Source organism: Accipiter gentilis, unplaced genomic scaffold, assembly GCF_929443795.1.
Source record: "Accipiter gentilis unplaced genomic scaffold, bAccGen1.1, whole genome shotgun sequence".
Taxonomy (NCBI): Eukaryota; Metazoa; Chordata; class Aves; order Accipitriformes; family Accipitridae; genus Astur; species Astur gentilis.
Genome location: NW_026061174.1, coordinates 772,087 through 792,250, shown reverse-complemented (window position 1 = coordinate 792,250; position 20,164 = coordinate 772,087).

Sequence of the window (20,164 nt, the reverse complement as noted above, 5' to 3'; positions counted from 1 at the left end):
TGTTTAATCAATCTCAGTTTTGCGTACAGGTGATCTATCACACCTCTGAGGAGGTGCTACGCCACTTTGAAGGAGACCTGAATAGACAAAAACGAGAACCAATTACAGTGATAACCCTAGCTACACTGCTGATAGCAGGCGAAGTTGAAATAGGTACAGGCATAGCCTCCCTAGTAAAAGGTCAGGAATTACAAAGTTTGCAAATGGCTGTAGATGAGGATTTAACAAAAATAGAACAATCTATCCAGAATTTAGCCACTTCAGTAAAGTCTTTATCAGAAGTAGTGCTGCAAAATAGAAGAGGATTAAACCTATTGTTCTTAAAAGAAGGAGGGTTATATATAACTCTCAATGAAGAATATTGTTCTTTTGCTGACCGTACGGGAGTAGTCCAGAACACTATGTCTGAACTCCGGAAAAGATTAGATCAACGTAAAAAGAATCGTGAAGCGGGCAGGTCATAGTATAAAAACTGGTTTAATGTTTCACCTTGGCTAACCACTTTGTTGTCTGTTTTAGCAGGACCGCTTACTATGTTAATTCTAGGACTTATATTTGGGCCTTGTATATTAAGCTATATTTTACATTTTATTAAAAAACGGTTTGACATAACTAAATTGCTTATTTTTAACTACGAGGTCTGAGGTAAAAGATAAAAGTGTATCTATTAATGAAGATGAAAGTTGTTGTGAATGCGTTATACCACGTGAAAACTATGCCTATTGTAATTGTGAAGTATTACCTTGTGAGTGTTATGATAAATGTTGGGATTGTGGAAAAAGATTTGCTTACAGTGCCCAAAATGAAAGAAGCGTCTAATAAACAATAATAGGATAAAAAGAAAAAGGGGGGATTGTGAGAAACTATGGACTAGGGTATTGTTATTAGGATTTATGTAAAGGTCAGGAAATCGCTCATGCAAACAGCTACCAGACACCGCCTGTGTAAGATAAGGTAAGATAACCACAATCCTTTACCATTGTGCAAGATAACCGCCAGGTATCCAGGAACCGACAGAAACAGGACAGACAACCCCATATAAGGACATATGAGTAAGGGATTAACTATGAGACAAAGGAGAAAGACTTCTTACTTCGGCCTCAAAGAGACAGACAGCGACCCCCTAACAACAACCGAAACATGCGCAGAGTATCTCCACTACTTCACGAACACGGAAATAAAGGTGTATAAAAAGGGACTGTTTGAACTGCTCAGTACGGCAGTTGGTGGAGCGCAGACTCCCCTGCCGTCCAGCGCTGTATTTGCTCATATTCTACTTGCTATAATTAATAAAATTTTAATTGGATTATGATCCCTTGTGGTCGCAATTTATGACATCCATCCTTGGAGATATTCAGAACATGATGAGACGGAGTCCTGGGCAACCTGCTGTAGCTGACGCTGCTTTGAGCAAGGGGGTTGGACAAGATGATCTCCAGAGGCCCCCTCCAGCCTCAGCATTTCTGTGATTCTGTAGTGGGAACAGCGAAGCTGAATTATCACCCTGTGAGTAAAATCCTAGCATCTGATCTGCATTGCGGATCTGTTGTCTGCATTGCAGATTTTTGTTGCATTGTCTGCACGCATCTGCTGGGTGGAACTCCCTCCAACATCAGTATGAAGTAGAGGTCTGCAGTGCAGATTGACAGCTGGGATTTTTCTCTGGAGCATTTCCCCATCTGTGTTTGAGACAAACCAGGATAACATTTTAACTTTTTTCCTCTGTAAACGGAGTGTTTTGTGAGTTGAGTGTTCCATAGAGAAGTTTATTAAAAGGCAAGCTTCATCTCCCAGTCCTCGAAAAAAAGTGGCACTGAGTTCACAGCTCAGATGCTAGGAAAGAGGAAACTCATGTGACAAGATACTAATACAGGTCTGCAAATGTAATTTAATTTTGTCTGAACAAGTTTCCTCTAAGAAGGGAGGGGAGGTGCAAATGACAGAGACAACTTCCATAGAGAAGCAGTGAAAACTTTTTTATCAGTTCATTGTGAGTTGGGTAATGGTCTTGGTGAGATTATCTGTAGCCTTAGCAAGCATTAGTTCATTTCCAGGGTCAGCCAAATGCTTTGATCTGTTTTGAATCGAAGCCTGGTCGCAGAGGTTGCTGCTTGTTGCTTCTGCAGAAGCATTTCTGGGGGTCCTGCTGAGCTTTCTCTAGGTCTTAAAAAATGCTGCTTAAATATTGATCTTTGCAGAGATACTAGACTAAGGTGGCATCTATTTTTAACCAGTACTCTCTACTAATGTTGATGTCAACAGAGAACTTGGCCTAAAATACTACATGAGAAATTTTCCAGTGTATTTCCTCCAGCCCTGAGATAAGACAAAGTGATAGGAAAGCAAATAAGCCTGTTCTCTTATTAATCTTTCAATTGCTGAATTTCTGTGTCTGTTGATGTGCAAAATGTGATTATACTTTTCCTTTGTCTTGTCAAAGGTGAAGTCATCTTAATGACACTCCTCTGTCCACAGACACTTTCTTGCAAACTACCTATTAAATACTTTCAGTAGCTGGCTTCTAAAATTCTCTGGTTTGGTTTGGTTTTGTTGGCCCAGGCATGGCCTCAGATGTGAGACCAGATTCTCTGCCAGTTTTATCCGTGCAGTTTTATCAGAGTACCTGCCTTTAGCAGGGCTGTACCAGTATATGCCTAAGGCAACGAAGATGTCACAAGCTGAATGGCATTAGCTAATGGAGTGCAATTCAGATGGAGAGCAAGGTAATCAATCAACTAGTTCTCTGTTCTCTTCTGAGAGCCTTCATACTTCTGTGGGAATTTCAAGGACTCTGGTGATAGAAACAAAGCACCAAAAGCTAACTTGACTCAAAATTTCAGATGGGTAGCATGAACAGCGACCATCTGTGGTTTGTTTTTTTGTTTCTGAACAGGAGATCTTTTCTGGAGAGGAGGTGAAAGAAACAGGTTTGCTATGTGACCACATTGAGCTAAACACTGGCTTTGTTGAACTCTGAGACAAAATGCTGGCTTTTGAGGGCTAAGTATGTGCAATTTTTAGAGTAAGTCCCCATGGCTGTAGCTCTGGCTAGACAACTGCACCCATGTTCATGCTGTTTGACATCCCCAGTACAGAAAGGCTGAGTGCTGCGAGGGATCCTTGCTATTCCATAGCACCTGACTACGGTCTGCCTAGTCTTGGAGAGCATTTGTGCCATACTTGACTTCTCTGTAACCATGCGGACCCCAGGGCCACCTCACTGTTACCTTTGTCAGTGGCTCTGCCCCGTGTCCTCCTTGGCTGTTCTCTGGTGACCACGGAGGGATTATTTTTCAGTGGGATGTTACTAGCAGGACAGGAAAGGCAGGAGGGGTTCAGCTGTTTTGTGAGGGACAGCCAGAGCTGCAGGTAGAGAGCTGAGGTGACCTGCGGTGACCTCCTCATGGTCATGGATAACCAGCTGGTTCACATGCAGGGGTCTAGCTCCTGTGCCAGTTTTATGTTGTTGCATTGTGAGATTTTGTGTGATATTTTTAAAAATTGTTTTTGGGTTTGGTTTTTTTGTGATTCTTACTGAACCAAGGCCTGTCACCTCAGGCTGTTTCTGGCAGAGTGACACCAGCATCCCTTGGCAGGACTGGATTGGCAGGACTGGGCTGTGGGCTAAATGAGCTGGCAGAAAGTCTGGAGTAGTGCCAGGTCTGGGATGAGCTGCCCAGTCCAGGAGGAGAGGGTTGTGGTCATCATCCTCTGTCTGCACCAAACTCACATTACCCTGTGGCCTTCCTTGCTCGGCACCCGCCTGTTCAATGTCAGCATTGGAGCGTGCAGGTGTGTGAAACTACAGCCCTCTGGCTTGTCCTCGACTCAGCGATGAAACTAACAGTCGCTTTCTGACAGAAGGCCATCCTTGGCTGGGCTGGGCTTGTCCACGGGTTCCCTGTTGTGTAGCATCTACTGGAGGATAGTGTCCATTTGTGTGGCACTTAGCATTTTCCTGGGATGACTGCCATAAGCATTCCATTTATGCTAGTGTCACTGATCAAGTCTGCGTGTTTTAGGGCTTTTGTCTGTCCCGAACTTGTAAGCAGTCAAGACCCAGGTGTTAGTTTAGTCTTGTGAAGCCCAGTGGCAGTTACCTGACCAGCAACCTCCTTGCTTTGTGCCCGTGTTGAGATGACGTCATGACTGGTTACGGTGAGGCATCGTGGCATCTAGTTTTCTGGGTCACACTGGCTATAGCATCGTGCTGACCTGGCCATGTAACTACAGTGTTTTGGGCTATGCCTCTTCTCCAGGTGTACATTGACTAGTGGTGCTTCAGGTGGCTTGCGTCCAGAAGATGCATCCAAACTACATGAGAGTGCCAACTGGAAAGTGCATCAAAAAGCCTTCCAGCGTTACTGGAAGCGTTTTTCAAAGCGTTACTGCTTGTTGAACAAAGGCTGGTGCCTTGCTGCAGCCTAGGCAGTGTGGACATATGGCCAACTTAGCCTGCAAAGCGGCTTTGAGAAGATCGTCTCAATAGAAGCAATGGAGAGTTGAGAGAGGATCGCTGAGTTCATTTTATACCTGTTTCCTGAAATTTCTTCTTCTCAGCTTTATTCTTCTTGGTCATATATTCTTAAAATGAAACTCTTCTTTACAGGGAAAAAACCAAACTTCTGGCTCTGTAGTTTCCAGGCAGCATGGATTATAAAATGAAATAACCCAACAGTATATTTAGAAGCATGCAAGTAAATGTCTCGTAGCTAAACTTAATGTAAAGGTACAGCTAATTGGAAGTAGTATGTTAACACAGAGAATAATGGTACTTATTTCCCATTTCACAAGGTAGAAGACAGACTTCAGTTAAATGAAATTGCAATGCAAATCATTATTATTTTGTTGTATTTCTGAGGAAGAAAGTAAACCTTGGAAATTTCTCAGGTGATTTTGGAACTTTCTTCTCTTGTGGGTGTTCTTTCAACTTTAAAACATTTTCATCAGAATTTTTTGATGCCTGTAAAAATAGTAATAACGTAGGAGACTAGCAATATTAGATAAACAATTGCCAGTTAAATCAATCTCACTGTTAAAACACAATATGAAAATGTACACTGCAAAGCAGCATGAAAAAAATGCATAGAAAAATGGCAATGCATGATGTTCAGAATCATGTGCTTTGTGGTTTTTACATGCTTGTTTAGTGGTTTGTCCTAGTCCTTACCAAACAGTCGTGTAAGGAACCAGCTTTGCCAAGGACCTTCCTTGCAACACTCTCCTTGGGATACCTAGTTTGTGACAGCAAAAATGGGAATGCCATGGAAAGGAAAATGAGGAATGAGAGGAGATGGATGGTTTTCTGTGTGTGTGCATGTGGTAGGTAGGGAGAGCCCTGGACCATTTCCTGAATGTCAGGCCAGGATCCTGCTGAGAGATGCTGGTGGTCCTGCAGGATAACTCAGCCCCGGATTGTCTTTGTTCTTCAAGTGCTCTGTCTGTGAGAAGCCTGAAAAAGGTGGCATATGTTGGAAAAGCAGGGCGTGTGGTACCAAGTACCTGCTTTTTTTTTTACCCTGATAGGAGAGGAGGATTTGTGGCCTGTCACAGACTGCAAGTTTCCTCTCTAGTGTCAGCAAGTGGGAATTTTGCTCCATCCAGGGCAATATTGTAGGTTGAGACCTATGAACACACTGCAACAACTCAGCCAGGAGGGAAGCCTGAAACCATACTGAGGGACAAAACTTAGCTGCTAGAAGAAGCATTAGAAACTGGCAGTGAAGTTTGTCATGAACAGGTCCAGTGAGGAACCGGCCATGTTGTGCTCATCTCTGAGGAGATGCAAAACCCACAGCTGAATACTAAGCAGAAAGGGGGAAAAAAGGAGGAGGAAGAAAAAACCAAGCAGCATCGTTTGGAGGAAAGCACATATTTTTCACTCTCATGTAGAATACAGGAAGTTGGTTTCAAATGTTTTGTTGTTGTCATTACCTCTTTGATAGGAGTAGTTCATGCTGCTACAGGAGAATCACAATTAACACTGATGAGGGTATGAGGGTAGCGTCCATGATAGGAGGCAGCGCATTCCCCTCTCTCTGTGTTGGCTTGCAGAGCCTCGCTCCTCACTGAGGGCACACAGGCTGCCACACTGCTCTGAGCGTGGAGGCGGGTGATTTTGATGCTGAAGGTCATGCCCAGCTCCTCTTTCATGTGCCACAGGTCTGTGACTAGCTGATGAGTGTAGCTGCCCATTATGTATATGCAACGGGAGAGAAGAGGGCTGTTTTGCTGGGGCTCTACAAAAGCTGTGGACAAGAAGACCCAATGACAGAGGAGCGATAGCTCTGGTAAGCCAGACCTCTACGCAGTGTCTAATGTTAGTGTTTATCTGACCAGTGGGTAGCTGGAAGTGTTGTCCAATGGCAGATAAAACCCTAAAAACGTGCACTGTGACCATCCTTTTAGGATTCGTTGCAAGTAACCATGGGGCTAGGGATGCAAGAAGTCTGTTTTTATTTCCCTGCTGTTCAGTTCAAGAGTGAAATCAGGAATAGCTTTTAAGTGAGAGTCAAATGGAGTGCAAGCCTGTAGATGAAACGAAATACAGGGATGGAGACTCTGACCTTGTCTATCCACAAAATAGCAGTGATTTAGAGATCAGTTTATGAACTTATTACTTGCATCTATTTCATTGAATTCAGTAACTGATGTGTGCAGCATTCCCTTTCTAGCACACCTGGGTGGAAGAAGATGTTATCATGCCAGTTCAGGCACTCCTGCAGCAGCAGGAAATGATGAATAGAATAGCTGTTGTTTTCTTCCTTCGCTTCCTCTAGATGAACATCTGAAGTAAGGCAGAGGGGCATCTTTCCACACTGTCATTCTGTGTATTTCTCTTTCTTCAGCCTGTTTCCATTGTACTTTAATTTTGTGCAGAAGTGATGGCTTGCCCATGACCCCTGGCTGATGGTTGTTCTCTCATTTGGCCCTTGTCAGGGCAGAAGCAGGCGTACTGTGATTGCTTTACTCACCACGTTAGGCTATCAACCAGCATTTGTTGATCACTTGTGCGCTTGCAGATTTGAAGTTGTCATTCTTTCCATTTGCCACAGTTCTCTTTTCTTTTTTTCTTTTTCTTTTTCTTTCTTTTTTTTTTTAAAGCTTCCGGCACGGGACACAGCCCTCGCTATACTTCAAGTAATCCTCTCTGCACCCTTCCCAAAATTCATGGCTATTATTCAAGAAAGCAAAGAAGGGCTCAATGAACAACACTGAGGCAGAAAGAATGAAGTCCTGACAGTTTATATTTAACGGATGGCATTTTTAAAAATTCCTAATTAAATACCTCAACCTTTTCTCATTTCAATTGTTGGCAATAGTTTTGCAGTAGCCCAGTGTGCATTTACTGTTCTCAGGCAAGAGAGGAGCCCTGTTGGTGGGAGAATTGTGCAGGTGGTGTAACACATAGATCTTCCAGCTCACCTTCCTGTTATTCAGATGCCCGAGTTTGTGATCAGTTGTATACAGCAAGTTGCCTATATTTGTGTTTCACATTTTGGTGGCACTTGCAAGATACCTACTGCTATGTGTTAGTCTTGTATTTTGCCACTAGTATGAGATTGCTGCTGAGCTGCTTCATCCTTGTGGAGAATGAAGTCATATATGTAAAAAGTAAATTATTTGGCATGTGCTTGACTTGCTACCCTGACTTCTTATGATGTTGTGAGTCAAATTCAGAGTGTTTGTCCTCACCTTCAGTGATCTGGATTGGCTGTAGTTCAAGCTGCAAACGAAGGCTGTGGTCAACAGCCTTCTGGACAGTGGAGCTTTTTCTCCAAGCGTACCACTCTGTATAGAAAATGGAAATAACTCTAGCTTTCAAGGTTTCTCTGCATTTTAATGGAAACTTACCATTCTGGACAAATCCTGTGTGCAAAGGTGGCTGGGTTAAAATCTAAGAGTGACTCCTAGGCAAACAAGAACAAGGGGAAGTTTGACAGAAACTGGTCCAAATTCATGCAAGCATTGAGACGAGTTAGCGCATATTTTTTTTTTTTAATAAACTTGAGGAGATCTTCTTGGCCTCGTTAAGGTATCTTTCAAGGTTGTTAGTTCCTGCAACAGAGAGGTTTCCGTAGTCATCCTGAGCCCTTTCAAGCATGGGCTGTTTGGCTGAGCAACATTAATTGAGGAGTGAGGAGTTTGTGGAGTCTGCTATTAATAGCTGAGTACTAATAAGGTGATCCAGGAGAATGTAATAGTTTATGAGGTTGGGGGAGGTGGGGGGTATAAAAGAGGTGCAGGGGGGGGAAATATTCCTCAGGTGAATCATTCTGATTTAGATAAATGGTTCTCATTCCACCTCCCAAAATGTGGATTAAATATTCAGAACAAGTAATTGTGAAGTAATGGGCAAAACTTGACATGCACCTGCTGCATCATGTCTACCTCTTAATGAACAGTAAATGACGCAGCTGCTTTGTCACACTGGGTGTGTTTAGCCACAGAAGTGGGGAGATGGCAATAGAGAGCTGTGATGAGGCTGTGGTAGGTTTCTGTTTTTAACAAAGGCTGCCAAATGTCAATGTGTAATTTATGATCATTTCAAGAACGGCTGCTTTTAGATTGAATATAGATGGGAAACAGGCGTGTCCTGTGTGGCAGATTTATGCCCGAAGTCCTGTACTTTTAAGAATATAAGTGAAATTTGAGAACAAGTAATTCTTAAACCATATTTACTCTGTCCATTTTAAGTTAGGAGTAAGTAGGTGCGTATCAGAGTGATAAAGGAGAAGTCAGATGCTGTTACCTGGTTTTACTGAATGAACCTAGTCTATAGCGTCTCTCTTGGTTCTTCTCCTGGAAGAAGAACCTAGTGCTCTCTTTTTGGCATCTGCATGGAGATACTGTTGCATTTGTTTTTTCCTTGATGGCAATTTTGTTGCCCAGTTGACAGCTTAAGAAAATTTCTTCTCTAAGCAAATTGCCTGCAGTTTGCCAAGGGCAGGACTGAGGTTTGTGTGGGAAACCATCTTGGTTGTTGTTCATTGCTGATTCTGTTTGGTGTCAGAGGTCTTTGCTGTGCTGGAGGTCTCACTTTCAGGACAGAGTGACAATTAGAGCAGTCAAAAATTCCCTCCTCCTTTTGAGGTTCCTTGCATGTTGATGCAGCTCCCCAAACATTTTCCAGAGGCGGGCAGCCATATAATTTGCTGGAAAAGCAGTAAGGTAACCTTCCAGCTGCTTTCTACATTGCTTGTCTTCTCATGTCTCTGAGAAGGGATTTGATGGTGGGGAAAAGAAAGCAGACTAGAAGCAGAGAGTACGTGTCATTTTTGCATAGCTTTTTTTTGGTACCGTGGTTCTAGAAGAGGGCAGGGTGTGGTGTGTCAAAGCCAGGGCAGATAAAATGTTAGTACACAAACTTCCTAATTTGTCTTTCCTTCCGGTACAAATAAGCCAGTACTTTATCATGCATGAACACAGCTAATGTTGATGAATGGTGAAACCATGTAGCATGGAGGCAGCAGTGTTTTGGGATTACCATATTCCCCAGTGGATACCTGCAAGTGCTGCAAAAGAAAGAAACAACACGGAGAACATGTAGGATGTGACTGATGCGCCGTTAGCCCACGTTCTGCCGAGCAGAGACAGCCTGTGACTTCTGTGTCCAGAGGGACTGTTTATTAAGGAGAAAATGTACAATTGTTTTGTGTCTCGTTCAGGTGGCTTGGATTACGCGGCTTTGCGTGCTCACAGCAGCATAATTCCTCTGGGAATGTCCACCCAAGGAGAACCGATGTGGATGTGCAGAGCTCTGAGGTGTCCTGGGAGTTGTGGAGTGGCAGGGCTGCAAGGCAGCAGGAGCATGTCTTTGCTCCCGCATGATGCAGAGGGCTGCATGCAGAAACATAATAGCAAATTATAGATCTTTGTGGGTCCCAAGCAGTGTGAAAAATCTGCCCGTTGTCCTTTTAGGCAGTAGTGGGGTGGAGGAAGAGATCTCCATAGCCATACCTGGTCTATGTTTTTTTCCGTGTGGGCAATGAAAGGATATGCCTTGGCATTTTTGAAATCAGCTTTTTCTACTTGTGTGTTTTTCCATCCAGCCTGAATTTTCAGTGATATTAAAGCATCTTTTTACCTTCCCTGGTAATGGAAAAGAGTCTACACTGGCACATATTGCATTGTGCCCGCCTCAGGAACATTGCGCTCGGTGAAAGACCTATGATGTAAATGAGCATCTGACTGGTGGATTTACAGGCGAGGGATGTTTTGGAGTTGCACATACAACTGGACTGCTGTAAAACTTAGAGATGTTTTAAAACTCAAAACGTGTTTTTAAAACCTGAAATCAGTTGTTTGTTTTGAGTGGGCCCATGTTTAGAGATGGAAATATTGAGTACAGTGTAAACCAGTTGGAATTACAGAAATGAAGGGTCTCACCCAACTGGCTTACCAGTGGTGGAGATGTAAGGATAAAAATGAAACAAATTGCAAGTTAACCTCTTAACACTTTGTTGTACGTGTGACAGACAAATCATTGATCTACCTGTGCTGATTCCCATTTCTCTATGATCCATGTACAAAACCTCACACTGCAGAGTGTGTGAAAGATGGTCAGCCTTTCAAGCCATATCACTGTGTAATCTTTGTATTAATCACAGAGCAATAACTTGAAATAACATTCAGGGTAGGTGAAAACAGCCTTGGACTCTAGCCTTTCTGTTGTCATCTTCACCTCTGGAAAGAAACTAAAACTATAAGGTGTGTTGCAGTGAAGCTTACAACTTGCAGTTGAGTGAGTAGGTGTATACCTGTTTTCTCATGTTGAGATATGTTTCTTCAGCTATGAAATGAATAACTGATCATTTGAAATGAACACATGCATATGTATTTTATAATCTGAGGTATGTATTTACAGGACAGGAAGTTCCATGCTGGTGGATAGCAGTGTAAAGATAATATACAGCAGGTTTTTCCAATAGCTCAGTTAACTTTATGACTAGATGTCGTGGTTTAACTCCAGCCAGCAACTAAGCACCACGCAGCCGCTCACTCACTTCCCCCATCCAGTGGGATGGGGGAGGAAATCGGGAAAAAGGTTAAAACTTCTGGTTTGAGATAAGAACGGTTTAATAGAGCAGAAAACAAAAAACTATAATTATAATGATAACACTAATAAAATGACAACAGTAGTAATAAAAGGATTGGAATGTACAAATGATGCACAGGGCAATAGCTCACCACCTGCCGACCGACACCCCGCCAGTCCCCGAGCAGCGATTCCCTGCCTCCCCCCACTTCCCAGTTCCTAAATTAAATGGTGCGTCACATGGTATGGAATACACCATTGGCCAGTTTGAGTGAGGTGCCTTGGTTGTGTCCTGTGCCAACTTCTTGTGCCCTGGCTGGCCATGAGAAGCTGAAAAATCCTTGACTATAGTCTAAACAATGCTGAGCAACAACTGAAAACATCAGTGTTATCAACATTCTTCGCATGCTGAACTCAAAACATAGCACTGTACCAGCTACTAGGAAGACAGTTAGCTCTATCCCAGCTGAAACCAGGACACTAGAAAACTTGCTTCCAACAATTATGAACTGAGATTGAGAAGAAAAAAAGCCATCAGTACAGTGTGAAGTATTTTCAATGCTAAACTGTGTGCATGTGTTTTTCCTTTGGAGGCAGGGCTACAAACCATGCAGAAACACACCAGCATATTTGAAGAGCTGCTGACATTTACTACTTCCTGGCAATTTCTTCTGGAGAAACAAACAAAACCCCCATCAAGCCAAAACACACCCTAAGGGGCAATACCCTTGCATTTGTCAAGTATGTACAAGTGGAGAAGGACTGTTAAGTACTCAGCTCAAAGGAGTCCTCTTAGCTGCAGATTTTTGAAAAACAGTTAATAAAAGCAGCAGCTCTTGCTCTTGAGAAGAGTACTGTCCCGTTTCAGAAGGCAAATCCTCTTCCGCTTTCTCCCTTCTCACCCAGTAAATTCACTGTATCACGTGCATCTTAGTCCTGTGTTTGTCTGCGCTGTGGATAGAGGATGCAGCACCCACCCTGGATGCACCAAATGAGACTGTTTTAGCCACCTCGTTAGCCTTTGCACAGGCATTGTCTCACAAATGCCAGATTCTGTAGGTGCGGGTACCTGTGGGAATCCTATGTATACCTAAGGGTTGACCAGCTGATGTTGCCAATGAGATGGTATTCAAAGCAAGCTGTGATGAAAATAGCCCTAAGATAAGTTGCTTGAAATGAGTATGCCTATATGAAGGAATGAATACTGATAAGCAGTGCAGGTAATTAAGAAAGTGTATAAGAAAGGTCTCTGTGCATACAGAGTGTCTGGCACAGGATGCACGTTAGGCACCTATCCATCAGGTAATTTTAGCAGAGCTTGAACGAAAGCAGACTCCTTTTATTTTCTTTAAAACACTGAGCTTTGTTTTTGTTAATACATCTGCCAAGGTTTTGATTAATTTTAGAAGTCCTGATCTCTAACTTGCCTAGTTTTTCAAGCTAAGGAGAACAAGCTTAATCTATGACTATTTACCTTCTGCAACGTGGTAATACTTTCTACATCAGCTTTTATGGTATGCAATTTGATTACGGAACAGCTGCATAACAGCTTGACTTAAAATCAGTTTTACATGAAGAGGACAACTTTAGGAGTACAGATACGTAGCGCGTATCAATGATGTTTTGCTAACTGAAGGGGACGTGCAAGAGCATGCTGTGAAATACCATTCACAAAGATATTTCTAAGTGTACCAAGGCGAAATCGTACTGTACTCGGTGAGCAACCTCAAGTAGGATCCATGGTTCTAGTGCGAGGCAGAGGGGCATATGTGTAAAAGCGATGAAATTGTACCCCAAGAAGTTATAAATAATAGGGAAGTTTGGTTAATTGGTGTAAACGGTGAATATTGGCAAACATAACTGCAATACTCTGTCTTGGGAAACGGAGAATGAAAATAGCTCTGGTGCTATTTTGTTGCGAGTTTCTTTGACCTGTGAATCAGCCTGTTGAGCTACAAGACAGCTCTGGAGTAAATTATTGGAATTAAGTTTTTTCAGTTTTTCCCTGGTCCTGTTCAGAGCAGAAGGGATGAGATATATACATAGGTATGTATGTTAGAGTTTTGATAAAATGCATTTAAATCTTGAGTCTGTTAGAACATTTGGTCTCGTGGGGAGCAAAGCTTGGGTCAGTTAATGGGTTCTTGGGTTAGATGATGTCTGTCTGGCATTTGATTGCATTACTTGAAAACCAAATGCATGATTTATTTATCCGCTTTAGAGAAGGAGACATACAGGAACATAGGAAGGCCGAGAATTACATGGACTGCGAAGTATTTTATTTGGGCTTTTGTCCAAAAAAAAAAGTGCCTTTTCAGTAAACTGGTAAGATGTAAGGGCTGAAAAAATTATCGAGAGGGTAAGTCAACCAGACTGAGTGGAATTCTACCAACGATGTGTTCTGTGTTAACTCTAGTAATATAAGAGGTAGTTGTACCCATGTAGCAGTGCTATTTTTATTTCTTTAAAAAGATGCTGTTGCCTCGTACTGGGAGGAATCCAAGTCCCATAATGGCCCAACATTCCGAAAGTCGAGGTGGGGAAGATCTGCTAGTGCAAGTAATTAATGAACAGGTAATACCTGGGTGAGGGTGTGTTGGTACGGCTGGTGGAAAGCGCTCTCTGTGTGTGCAGTGGACAGTCTCAGCAGTACCCCGCTTCTTTGGAGGCAGAGAACTACACTGTCGCTCTTGGCATCTGTTTTGTCTGGGATGTTTTTAGAGGAAACGCGTTTCAAAGTGTACTGCCCTGCTTGCACGTGCTGGAGAGGTAGCTTATGGCTGTTGCTTCCTTGGTAAGAGAAGGAGGCAGCAGTGCTGTGCGTGGGGTAGGTGTGTAAGCAGGGGGTGAGCTGGCAGCAGGGCTCCTGCCTGCGTACTCCAGCCCCAAGTGTAGCCCAGGCCACAGGTGTCCAGATGTAAGTGTCGGGGCACAGCACAGAGGGAAAGGCCTTGCCCTGGTTGCCCCGAGCTCCTGATGCACCACTGCCCCGGCAGCCTCTGCTGCTCGCTCAGAGCCCTTCTGCAAACCCCACGTGTCCCCCACGTCCTGTCCCAGACTGCTTCCCACAGGGAGAATCTTGCCGCCCCGCTCCTTCCAGAAGGTGGAAGGGGAGTGATAACAGAGACTATAGTCGCTAATACAGACTTGCCCAGTGAGTCGTCATCGCAGGCGTCTTTGCTCCTCGCCCTGTTTGGCAGCCCCTCACTGCAGAGCCCCTCGCCCTGCTGCAGAGCCCCTCTTCTGCCCCCTCCCAGGCTCCCGCGCCTTCCAGTTCAAAACTCCTGTCTTCTCTTCCAGCCCCAGCTCCTGGCACCGATTTCCAACGCTCATCTCTCAGCTGTACTTAGAAAAATGTCGTTCAGAAAAGAGCCCCGCAGCTTAAAAAAGAGGACAAGGCTGAGAAAGATGGACCCATTGTAGACTTTGTCAGGCCCTTTATTTATCCTGTGATTAAGGTTGGGGTGACAGAGGTGTCGAACTCTGCAGAAGAACATTGCTGCTGTGGCAGAAGGTGCTTCAGAGGTAGGAGGCAGCTGGAGCCCGCACGGGCAGCATTTGGAGGGGGCCAAGGGAAAAGGTGCTGGAGAAAGAAGGATGTGTTTCTGCATCTGGTGACCTCTGTGGGATTGTGCTTGTTGTCACAGGGTCATTTACGGTGTTGTTTCAAGGATGGGGTCTTCATGCCTTTAGTCGGTTAGGAAACCGGCAGTACTTTAGCTTACATTTCACCTCTTGTTTTTTCTTTCATACTGTCTGCACAGAGAAAGCGCAGGCTGGATTTAAACTGGGGCTGCTGTTTTCTCCTGGAGATTAGTGAAACTTTCCTTTAACAGAGAGCAAAAGGAATTTGTTGGAACTTTTGCAATAGCAGTGATGTGTCAAGGTTAGAAAAAGTCTAACCATGCATCAGGCTCCAGGGTCTGGCGGTACAGGAGAAAAAAGTTTGCCTGAAAATCAAAAATGTTGTCTCTGGAGTGCAGGAATGCATTTTCCTTTTGACTGTCGTGGGAAATGCAAAGCCAGGAACTGGCCCAGCAGTAAACTGATGTGGGGCTCGATTTCTTCACCCTTACACTGAGCACCTGATTTCAGAGGGCCTATTCGTGAAAGCAGCAGTAGTGCTCACGGAGGAGGATGCTGTTCTGTTCAGTAGAGGGGGCAGAACCGTCCCTTCTGAGGCTGCTTGAGCTACTGCTTGCTTTGTAAAGCAGCACAGCAACCTTCCTTCCCCTCTGCTATTTTCTTTCTTTCTTTCTTTATTAAATAAATGGGATTTATTTATTAAAAGTGAACCAAAGGATGTGCTGTGAACACCAGATTAACATGGCTATGCAAACGAAGGCCTCTGGTATTTGATAACTTACCGAGTGAGTGTGATTGCCTGGTCACCAGCTGTTAGAGTGAATCCTGGCGGAGAACAGGCAAAGGGGAAAGTCATCACTAGATTAAATAAGAAAGAAGCAAATAAAACCATCAATAACTCGCTAACAAAATACTTACCTCCCTGTCATCCTCAGGAATCCATTTCTTGTAGTTCTGCAATTCACTGTTTTCTCTAGCTGAAGAAATGGTGTAATTATATTTAAAAAAAAACTGCTGAAAGGATATATCCATCAAATAAAATGTACATAGAATGTCTTCATATGTGATGTTTTTTTTTACCCAGGAATATGAAAGGTACCTTCTTCTAAAAGAGCATGGTTGTAGATTAGTTCATGTATTCCTAAATACAGCTAAGTAAGCTGTCAACTTAAAGATTTGTCTAAGTTAGTAGCATTTCTCTTAAATACAGCCTGTTAATGTTAGCATAAATGAACGGAAGGAGATAAAGAATGCTGTGCGCAACTGTGACACAAGCTACGTTCAGGTGAGACTACTAAAAGAATTAGTAGCCTCAAACAGGAAGGGGGGAATTGATAGCATATTTCCATACATTCTGTATGGTATGTCTAAATATTTTGATGGTTTTAATATTTTGTACCAGCTGTGGAAACTGGTTTGCTGCTAGGTGACTGTAAAAGGGAGATTTGGTAAATAATTGAAGTTTGATTTCACCAGAGCTCTGATTCTTAAAGTCGCTTTCCTTCGCCGTTTTTTAAAATGATGGCTGCATCAGCCGGACAGATGGCACTGTCGAGGGGCTGCAGCTGAGCACCCCCGGTGCTGCTCCAAGCCTGGATGACTCATCTCTCCAAGGCAGCTGCACCCAGGAGCGCTCTGCCACCTGCTCTTCCAGACGCGGCGTTTCTCATTCAAACTGAGATGACGCGTCGTGTTGAGCCACGTGCAAGTAATTTCTATAGGATTGGCTTAACATGCAGTAGTGCCGTCTGCCTGCGCACGGTTGGCTTCCACCGCTGGTCAATGGGAGTCTCTGCTGACAAATAAAAAAGGAATTGAATAGAAGGGAATTGAAAGTCAAAAGGGCCCTGTAATAATTTTAGAGTGCCTGAGGCACCACGCTGAAGCCCTGGCATTGTAAATAAGGGTAATGCACTAGAGACTGAATTGCAGTCAAAGCAGCTGTAAGAACGTGGAGTGTGTGCTGAGCTTCTTTAAGGTGCGTGGAGTTAGATTATGATCTGTAGGCAGTGCAGGCAAATCAATATTTGCTCACCGATGTATGTCGTGACCTTAAAGCCTGTGATTAGAAAGGCCGAAGGGATGTGGGGAATGTGAGATGAAGGCTCCAGAGCCAGGAGTGTGAGAGCTGTATTGGAGCAGCCCGACCCTCTGGTTTTCTCAAAATGTTTCCAGGGGCTGAACAGTGGAAGGGGCTGACTGTCGTCCCGGCTCACGGCGTCTCATCTCCTGGACCGTCTGTGTGATGATGTAGTCTGCTGACCTCTTGCTGCATTTCACAGTAATTACATCTACCTAAAATACGGCGTTTAAAAAAACCCCAAACAAACCCCTGTTTATGAATAAGGTTGGTGGGAGGATGGGAAGAATCCGAATGTCCTGGCTGAGCTCACTGTTCCTGACATAAACTGGAGTAAATCCAGTACTGTCACTGGGCCCGTGAGTGTTAACAGCAGCTCATGGCAAATTGCAGGGGCTGCCCCAGAAGGGCTGGAGCTGAGTCGGAGGGTCAGGCAGGGGGAAGCGTAAGGGTTGGCCTTGGTGCCTGCTGAAGCTGGGCAGATGCTGTGGGCCAGCCTTGGGACAGCTGGTACAATGGGACGGCTTTAATAGCTCGATGGTGAGGCGTGATGGCAGGGAGGAGAGCGAGCGCTTCTTGAGTTGGGACTCAGTGTCTGATTTCAAGTGCTGGTGGCTGAATTTACCAGCTCAATGCATTTATTCCCTAATAACCCTCTCAGCCACCATAGGCTGCATGTGTCTTGCTTTGTGCCATGTGCAGGATGACAGTCCCTTTTTCTGCAAAGGTAAATGGGCTTGGGAAGAACAGCAGTTAAAGGATGCCACTTACTGCTGCGTTTTGGGTGCAGACATACCCACAAATCTTGCTCCCACCAAATTGTAGCATGCATGGAGAGCTTTACTGGTACATGGGTGTAAATCTTCAAGCCCCCAAGCTGAAATGTACCATTTGATAAAGTTTCCAGGCACTTTCTGGCTGGTACAGTGATTTGTTGTTTTTTTTTTCTTTCTGATTTTTTCTCCCTCCTTGCTGGTCTTACAGCTGCCCAAGGTGCAGCCAGAGAAGTGGAGGAGGGTCCCTGCCTGGCCTGCAGCTCCCTCCCTCGCCATTCGTGGGGTGATTTGGGGTTATCTTGCTGTGTCAGTGAGGCAAAGCTGGGCTCTCCGGGGCTGAGTGCGCTGGGACCCGAGGAAGGCCGTGATGGTCTTGAGGCTTTGAAGGGCTGTGCACCGAGCCCTGTCCCCGCTGGAGGGGACGCTGGTGGTGTTCAAGACGAAGGCCTTGCAGGCCTTGCTGTCATGCGTGTCCGTGTCCCCCCCGGCCCCCAAGTTCTGTCGTTGTCGCAGGGGCTCTGTGCTGCTTTCTGCGTGGGGCCGTGTCCGTGAGTCCTGCAGGGACCTGTCTGTCCTGGCTTCCCCACCAAAGGGCTGCTTCCCCTGGGGAAGGGGACAGGGGAGTTGTTCCCGTTCCCGTCCCGTCCCCACCATCGCCTGCCCCGCTGGTGGTGACTGGGCCATGGGGGTGGCTGGGTTCCCCTCGTGGCTTGCTGGCTCGGATTTGGGGCTCAGTGGGGCTTTTGCACCTCTTGGGGGCTGTTTCTTGGTGCCCCCTGTGCTCCCTCCCCCTCCCACATAGGCACCGAGCGGTTCTGGAGAAACAGCTTTTAACTGAAAAGACAAGAGAAAATGTCCCATCAAAGCTGGTCTAACCCCTCCCTAGACCCCCCCGCCCACCCCCCCTGCCATATACCCCACCCCTCCTCTCCCACCCCCCCCACTCCGCCCATCTCCATCCCTCTCACCCCTGTCTAATCTCCCTCACACACACACCCCCTCACGTTGGCTGCAAGAGCCCTGCGCTTGCTGGGTGCCATTGGCAAGGAGCTCTGCGCCTGCCTCTTCCTCCGCTTGCCTGCCGTGGCAGGTGGGGACAGTGGCAGGTCCATCCCCGCATCCTGCCACGGCTCCTGGGGCTCCATCCCGCCACCGTTGACTATTTTGAGGCTCAGCATGGCGTCGCTGAGCTCGGGGATGCAGTAGTCAGGGGTGAGCATCTCCTCAGGCAGCGAGAGCGAGCTGAAGTCGCAGTCGGGGCTGTCTGTGCTGGTGCCAGCAGCGTCCTCGGGCACGGAGCTCCTGCTGGGAGCATCCTGGCTGACCCCCACTCCATCCAGGGAGCAACCGAAGAGCCTTAGGGCCTCTTCCAGGAGCATCTCCTCGGACACTGCAAGGTCGCCTGCAGTGTCCCCAAGGGCTTGGTTGTTGGTGGCAGCGCAGGGGCTGGTGTGGACATCGCCGCCCGGGGGTGCCCCCACAGGGGTGGCCGTGCTGGGGATGTTGATCTGTGCCAGCTGCCCCTCGCTGTGCTGGTAGCCAGGGATGGACACTGGCAGCTCCAGAGGGTCTGGGGCCACCCCACTCCTCTGATTTTTGTAGGGTGTGAGGTATCGTGGTTGGCCCTGGGGGGCCCCGCAGCCCCCGGGACCCCACAGGGCAGCACCCAGCAGAGAAGCGGCGCCTTGGCCAAGCGTGGCGGTGGCCGGTGGAGGCAGGTCGGTGGTTGTCCACTGGATGCGGAAGACCCGGGGGTCGAAGAGGCAGCCACATGGAGCCCTCCGCAGACCTGTGTGGGTGAGGGGGAGCCGTGCTCAGCCGGGGGGACTGTCCAGGGGCACCCGTTGAGCCGGCCCCGATGGCCGACATCCCCCAGCTCTGGGCCAGGGGCGTGGGGAGCTTGTGGCTGGGGCAATCCCCACGGGCTGAGCCGCTGTGCCAGTGGGATGGGGTTGCAAATCGGGGAGGAGACTCGCATCTAGGAGGTGAAAGGGGAGAGGTGGCCCCAAATATTTGGGGAATTCTCTGCAGATGGGCTTTACTGGGCACGCACCGCCCAGGCGAGGGCAAGGATGCTCACCGGGGCTTGCTGAACCCCCATGCGAAAAGTGCCGGGGGAACGGGTGTGATGGGGATGGCGAAGGTGCCAGAGCAGACTGGGGTGCCATACCTGCTGGTGGTGCCTGGGGGGCCTGGGCTGCAGGGAAGGGCTGCTCCCGTGCGAGCAGGCGGCACAGGTTGGCCGAGCCGGAGAGAATGAGACAGGAGCGATGGCCGGCGGTCACCTCTGCTCTTGCCCCCCAAGAGCGTCCCTGGGCTGCAGGGGTTGGGGTCAGTCCCTGCCTCGAGGGTAGAAGGTTTTGGGGAGCACGAATGGCTGGAAAAGCTGGGGCGCCGGGGGGCCCCAGGGCCCAGGCAGTGGGAGCTGCGTTGGTGGCCGCGCCATGGTCCCTTCTGGCTGTTGGCTGCCAAGGACTCTTTGGCATCTCTCCAGAAGGAATGCGGGGGCTCCCTGTGTTCCGCCCCACCCCCAAGAGCCTCCCCAGCTCCTCCTGGGGAGGGAAAGGGTTAAGGGAGGCTGGGGTGCCCCCTGGGGCCTACAGGCGGCGGCTCTCGGGGTCTGCAGGTGCAAATGCTCTTTGCTTTCAACAGTATTTTTCCGGTGGGGGAAGAAGAACAAGTTGA